At 48.8% G+C, this 6,258-nt stretch overlaps 1 long non-coding RNA gene across 1 annotated transcript; it reads right to left on the bottom strand.

Moving 5' to 3' along the window:
• Window positions 1-264: 264 nt before the first annotated feature.
• LOC311130516 lies at window positions 265-5,894 on the bottom strand. The gene is made up of 3 exons (XR_014613358.1): window positions 5,811-5,894; window positions 4,443-4,556; window positions 265-334 (listed from the first exon to the last, which is right to left on the bottom strand). It is a non-coding gene; the product is annotated as an uncharacterized lncRNA (long non-coding RNA).
• Window positions 5,895-6,258: the final 364 nt, after the last annotated feature.

Below are 6,258 nucleotides of genomic sequence, written 5' to 3'. Positions count from 1 at the left end.
CCAGAGAGAACAACCAGATGTAAATCCAATGGCAATGTGTTCGCAGATAAACAGTAACCTGTTAGAAGCCACACAGGTTGGCTTCATGGGAACTCTCTCTGGAGGAAGTAACATCTGCCAGACTGATGAGTTATAATGTGGAAACCAGAGAGTGTTTCCTCTGGGGAAAGAGATGGCCATACCCCAACCCTAACACCCGACACCCTCCCAGGTAACTCACCTGTCTCACACAGAATCCCAGTGTAGCCCCGCTCACACACGCAGGTGAAATTGTCGACACCTTGTACACACAGCGCTCCGTTGAGGCAGGGTCTGTCTTTACACTCGTCAATGTCTGCAGGCAGAGTCACACACACACACACAGACACACACACACACACACATACAAAGGGAGACACACACACACACACACACACACACGGAGAGACACACACACAGAGACACACACACACGGGATATTTACTCAGCTGATTAATGTATCCACCACGCCACTCCCCTCACCCTGCAAATATGTGCTGCTGGCTGTGAAAGGTATTAGAGAAGGTTTGATATGTCTCCACAGGCCGGACTGGGAACAGGGACAGAGAGAGGCAGCAGGCAGGGAGAGAGGGGAGGGGGGACAGAGATGGAGGGGAGGGGAGGGGAGGGGAGGGGAGACTTGGAGGAGCAGCAGGGAGGGGAGAAAGGAGGGGGAACAGAGGGGAGAGGAGAGAAGAGAGGGGGAACAGAGAGGAGAGAGGGACAGGGAGGAGAGGAGAGAAGAGAAGAGAGGGGGAACAGAGGGGAGAGAGGGACAAGGAGGAGAGGAGAGAAGAGAGGGGGAACAGAGGATAGAGGAGAGAGGAGAGAAGAGAGGGGGAACAGAGAGGAGAGAGGGACAGGGAGGAGAGGAGAGAAGAGAGGGGGAACAGAGGAGAGAGAGGGACAAGGAGGAGAGGAGAGAAGAGAGGGGGAACAGAGGAGAGAGGAGAGGGGAGAGAAGAGAGGGGGAACAGAGAGGAGAGAGGGACAGGGAGGAGGAGAGAAGAGAGGGGGAACAGAGGAGAGAGGAGAGAGGAGAGAAGAGAGGGGGAACAGAGAGGAGAGAGGGACAGGGAGGAGAGGAGAGAAGAGAGGGGGAACAGAGGAGAGAGAGGGACAAGGAGGAGAGGAGAGAAGAGAGGGGGAACAGAGGAGAGAGAGGGACAAGGAGGAGAGGAGAGAAGAGAGGGGGAACAGAGGAGAGAGAGGGACAAGGAGGAGAGGAGAGAAGAGAGGGGGAACAGAGGAGAGAGGAGAGAAGAGAGGGGGAACAGAGGAGAGAGGAGAGAAGAGAGGGGGAACAGAGGAGAGAGGAGAGAAGAGAGGGGGAACAGAGGAGAGAGGAGAGAAGAGAGGGGGAACAGAGGAGAGAGGAGAGAAGAGAGGGGGAACAGAGAGGACAGGAGAGTGGGACAGAGAAGTACAGAGAGGAAAGAGGAATTGGACATAATGGTAAAGGAGCTGAACTTAAGGCTCAAAGTTATAGAATAGATCAAGTAAATCATTTTAAGTTTGTGCATTAACAGGTTAACATATAATTAGCCAAGACACTATGGGATAAAGAACAGTATAGTGTGGAATAAAATGGTGTCGTATTGCAGGAGGAGGAGGAATACATGGTGATGGTTAGATGTTAGAGGTGGTTAGATGGTTAGATGTGGTTAGAGGTGGTTAGAAGTGGTTAGATATTAGAGGTGGTTAGAAGTGGTTAGATTGTTAGAGGTGATTAGAGGGTTAGAGGTGGTTAGATGTGGTTAGATGGTTAGAGGTGGTTAGATGGTTAGATGGTTAGAGATGGTTAGATGGTTAGTGGTGGTTAGATGGATAGAGATGGTTAGATGGTTAGAGGTGGTTAGATGGTTAGATGGTTAGAGATGGTTAGATGGTTAGAGGTGGTTAGATGGTTAGAGATGGTTAGATGGTTAGAGGTGGTTAGATGGTTAGATGGTTAGAGATGGTTAGATGGTTAGAGGTGGTTAGATGGTTAGAGATGGTTAGATGGTTAGAGGTGGTTAGATGGTTAGAGGTGGTTAGACGGTTAGAGGTGGTTAGAGGGTTAGAGGTGGTTAGATGGCTAGAGGTGGTTAGAAGTGGTTAGATGGATAGAGGTGGTTAGATGGTTAGAGGTGGTTAGATGGTTAGAGGTGGTTAGAGGTGGTTAGAGGTGGTTAGATGGTTAGAGGTGGTTAGACGGTTAGAGGTGGTTAGAGGGTTAGAGGTGGTTAGATGGCTAGAGGTGGTTAGAAGTGGTTAGATGGATATAGGTGGTTAGATGTTTAGATGTGGTTAGAGTAGGTTAGATGGTTAGATGTGGTTAGATGGTTAGAGGTGGTTAGATGGTTAGAAGTGGTTAGAGGTGGTTAGATGGTTAGATGTGGTTAGATGGTTAGAGGTGGTTAGATGGTTAGAGGTGGTTACGTGGTTAGAGGTGGTTAGATGGTTAGATGTGGTTAGATGGATAGAGGTGGTTAGATAGTTAGAGTTGGTTAGATGGTTAGAGGTGGTTAGATAGTTAGAGGTGGTTAGATGTTAGAGGTGGTTAAATGAATAGAGGTGGTTAGGTGGTTAGAGGTGGTTAGATGGTTAGATGGTTAGAGATGGTTAGATGGTTCAAGGTGGTTAGATGGTTAGAGGTGGTTAGATGGTTAGAAGTGTTTAGAGGGTTAGAGTTGGTGAGGGTTAAAGGTGGTTAGATGGTTAGATGGTTAGAGGTGGTTCGATGGTTAGAGTTGGTTAGAGGGTTAGAGGTGGTTAGATGGTTAGAGATGGTTAGAGGTGGTTAGATGTGGTTAGACGTGGTTAGATGGTTAGAGGTGGTTAGATGGTTAGAGGTGGTTAGAGGTGGTTAGAGGTGGTTAGACGGTTAGAGGTGGGTAGAGGTGGTTAGATGTGGTTAGAGGTGGTTAGATGGTTAGAGGTGGTTAGATGGTTAGAGGTGGTTAGAGGTGTAGATGTGGTTAGAGGTGGTTAGATGGTTAGAGGTGGTTAGAGGTGTAGATGTGGTTAGATGGTTAGAGGTGGTTAGAGGTGTAGATGTGGTTAGGTGGTTAGAGGTGGTTAGGTAGTTAGAGGTGGTTAGATGGTTAGAGGTGGTTAGATGGTTAGAGGTGGTTAGATGGTTAGAGGTGGTTAGAGGTGGTTAGAGGTGGTTAGATGGTTAGAGGTGGTTAGATGGTTAGAGGTGGTTAGAGGTGGTTAGAGGTGGTTAGAGGTGGTTAGATGGTTAGAGGTGGTTAGAGGTGGTTAGAGGGTTAGAGGTGTAGATGTGGTTAGGTGGTTAGAGGTGGTTAGAGGTGTAGATGTGGTTAGATGATTAGAGGTGGTTAGAGGTGTAGATGTGGTTAGGTGGTTAGAGGTGGTTAGAGGTGTAGAGGTGGTTAGATGGTTAGAGGTGGTTAGAGGTGGTTAGATGGTTAGAGGTGGTTAGATGGTTAGAGGTGGTTAGATGGTTAGAGGTGGTTAGATGGTTAGAGGTGGTTAGATGATTAGAGGTGGTTAGAGGTGTAGATGTGGTTAGGTGGTTAGAGGTGGTTAGAGGTGTAGATGTGGTTAGATGATTAGAGGTGTAGATGTGGTTAGATGGTTAGAGGTGGTTAGAGGTGTAGATGTGGTTAGGTGGTTAGAGGTGGTTAGAGGTGTAGAGATGGTTAGATGGTTAGAGGTGGTTAGAGGTGTAGAGGTGGTTAGATGGTTAGAGGTGGTTAGATGTGGTTAGATGGTTAGGTGGTTAGAGGTGGTTAGAGGTGTAGAGGTGGTTAGATGGTTAGAGGTGGTTAGAGGTGTAGAGGTGGTTAGATGGTTAGATGGTTAGAGGTGGTTAGAGGTGGTTAGAGGTGGTTAGAGGTGGTTAGAGGTGTAGATGTGGTTAGATGGTTAGAGGTGGTTAGAGGTGTAGATGTGGTTAGGTGGTTAGAGGTGGTTAGAGGTGTAGAGGTGGTTAGATGGTTAGAGGTGGTTAGAGGTGTAGAGGTGGTTAGATGGTTAGAGGTGGTTAGATGTGGTTAGATGGTTAGAGGTGGTTAGAGGTGTAGAGGTGGTTAGATGGTTAGAGGTGGTTAGAGGTGTAGAGGTGGTTAGATGGTTAGATGGTTAGAGGTGGTTAGAGGTGGTTAGAGGTGGTTAGAGGTGTAGATGTGGTTAGATGGTTAGAGGTGGTTAGAGGTGTAGATGTGGTTAGGTGGTTAGAGGTGGTTAGAGGTGTAGATGTGGTTAGGTGGTTAGAGGTGGTTAGAGGTGGTTAGATGGTTAGGTGGTTAGAGGTGGTTAGAGGTGGTTAGATGGTTAGGTGGTAGAGGTGGTTAGAGGTGGTTAGATGGTTAGAGGTGGTTAGAGGTGGTTAGAGGTGGTTAGAGGTGTAGATGTGGTTAGATGGTTATGTGGTTAGAGGTGGTTAGAGTAAGAAGGTAGAGAGAGTGCTGTACCTGTTTGGCAGACTGTCCCTGTAAACCCAGGTGGACACTGGCAGGTGAACCCGTTAACCTGGTCTGAGCAGGTACCTCCATTCTGACAGGGGACGGACGAACACTCATCTACATCTACACACACAGAAACACACACACACACACACACACACACACACACACACACACACACACACACACACACACACACAGAAGCACACAGAAACACACACACACACAGAAACATACAGAGAGAAAGAGAGAGAGAAACCGAGAGAGAGAGACATGAGGGCGGATAGAGTGACTATACTGTCAACTCATACAAGGCAGAAAAAACCAAGGCTGATTTAGTAGAAGGTAATGAATTATCCAAGAGAAGCGTTGCAGAGAGACCTGGCAAGAGGAGCAGAGAGACCTGGCAAGAGGAGTATTACAGAGAGACCTGGCAAGAGGAGCGTTACAGAGAGACCTGACAAGAGGAGCAGAGAGACCTGGCAGGAGGAGCAGAGAGACCTGGCAGGAGGAGAAGAGAGACCTGGCAGGAGGAGCAGAGAGACCTGGCAGGAGGAGCAGAGAGACCTGGCAGGAGGAGCAGAGAGACCTGGCAGGAGGAGAAGAGAGACCTGGCAGGAGGAGCAGAGAGACCTGGCAGGAGGAGCAGAGAGACCTGGCAGGAGGAGAAGAGAGACCTGGCAGGAAGAGAAGAGAGACCTGACAAGAGGAGCGTTACAGAGAGACCTGGCAGGAGGAGCAGAGAGACCTGGCAGGAGGAGCAGAGAGACCTGGCAGGAGGAGCAGAGAGACCTGGCAGGAGGAGCAGAGAGACCTGGCAAGAGGAGCAGAGAGACCTGGCAAGAGGAGCAGAGAGACCTGGCAGGAGGAGCAGAGAGACCTGGCAAGAGGAGCAGAGAGACCTGGCAGTGACCTGGTATGCTATTACAAGCGGATGTCCCTAAAGGAAATATCTTATCAGGTTGTCACTTGGCAGGTCAGGTGGAACGTAGCTTTGACAAGCTGATTCTCTTTCCTGGCAGAGCATGATCCCAGAATCCCAAATCAACCCCTAGCACCTATCCCCTTCCCCGAGAGCACAGCAGAGAGGAGGCGGGGCGTGGGGCCCTGTCCTGAAACAACCCCTAAGCTCCTATCCCCTAGATCGTATACTAACCCCTAAAATACTTCTTGAGATCTGAGAGGATTGGACAGGTGTAGGCAATATGTCCCAAATTCCACCTATCAAATCCTCTAAGATGCCCACAGGGAGAGGGGCTAAGGGTTGTTTCTGGACAGGGGGGGACATTTAAGGCAGGCAGAGTTGAGCAGAGTAGTGGGGTGACTGGGATCAAGCAAGGGGTGATTGGATTCAAAGGTCAAAGTTCACTGACTGACCTATCTGGCACCACCGTCCGGTGAATCCAGCAAGACAGGAGCAGGTGAAAGAAGGGTTGCCGGTGATGCAGTCATCAATACAGCGACCTCCATTCAGACAGGGTCGAAGGTGTGGACACACAGACGCTGTGGAGGAGAGTTAATTAGACATAAGGAGGAGGAGAGATAGAACACTTAGTGATGAGAGATAGAACAGGTAGTTAGTGATGAGAGATAGAACAGGTAGTTAGTGATGAGAGATAGAACAGGTAGTTAGTGAGGAGGAGAGATAGAACAGTTAGTTAGTGAGGAGGAGAGACAGAACAGTTAGTTAGTGAGGAGAGATAGAACAGTTAGTTAGTGTGGAGAGATAGAAGGGTTAGTTAGTGTGGAGAGATAGAATGGTTAGTTAGTGAGGACAGACTGAACAGTTAGTTATTGTGGAGAGATAGAAGGGTTAGTTAGTGAG

The sequence above is a fragment of the Coregonus lavaretus genome, assembly GCF_964263955.1.
Source record: "Coregonus lavaretus genome assembly, chromosome: 6".
NCBI lineage: Eukaryota > Metazoa > Chordata > Actinopteri > Salmoniformes > Salmonidae > Coregonus > Coregonus lavaretus.
Note: the sequence above shows the minus strand (reverse complement) of the source record. Positions and strands in the feature narration are given on the sequence as shown.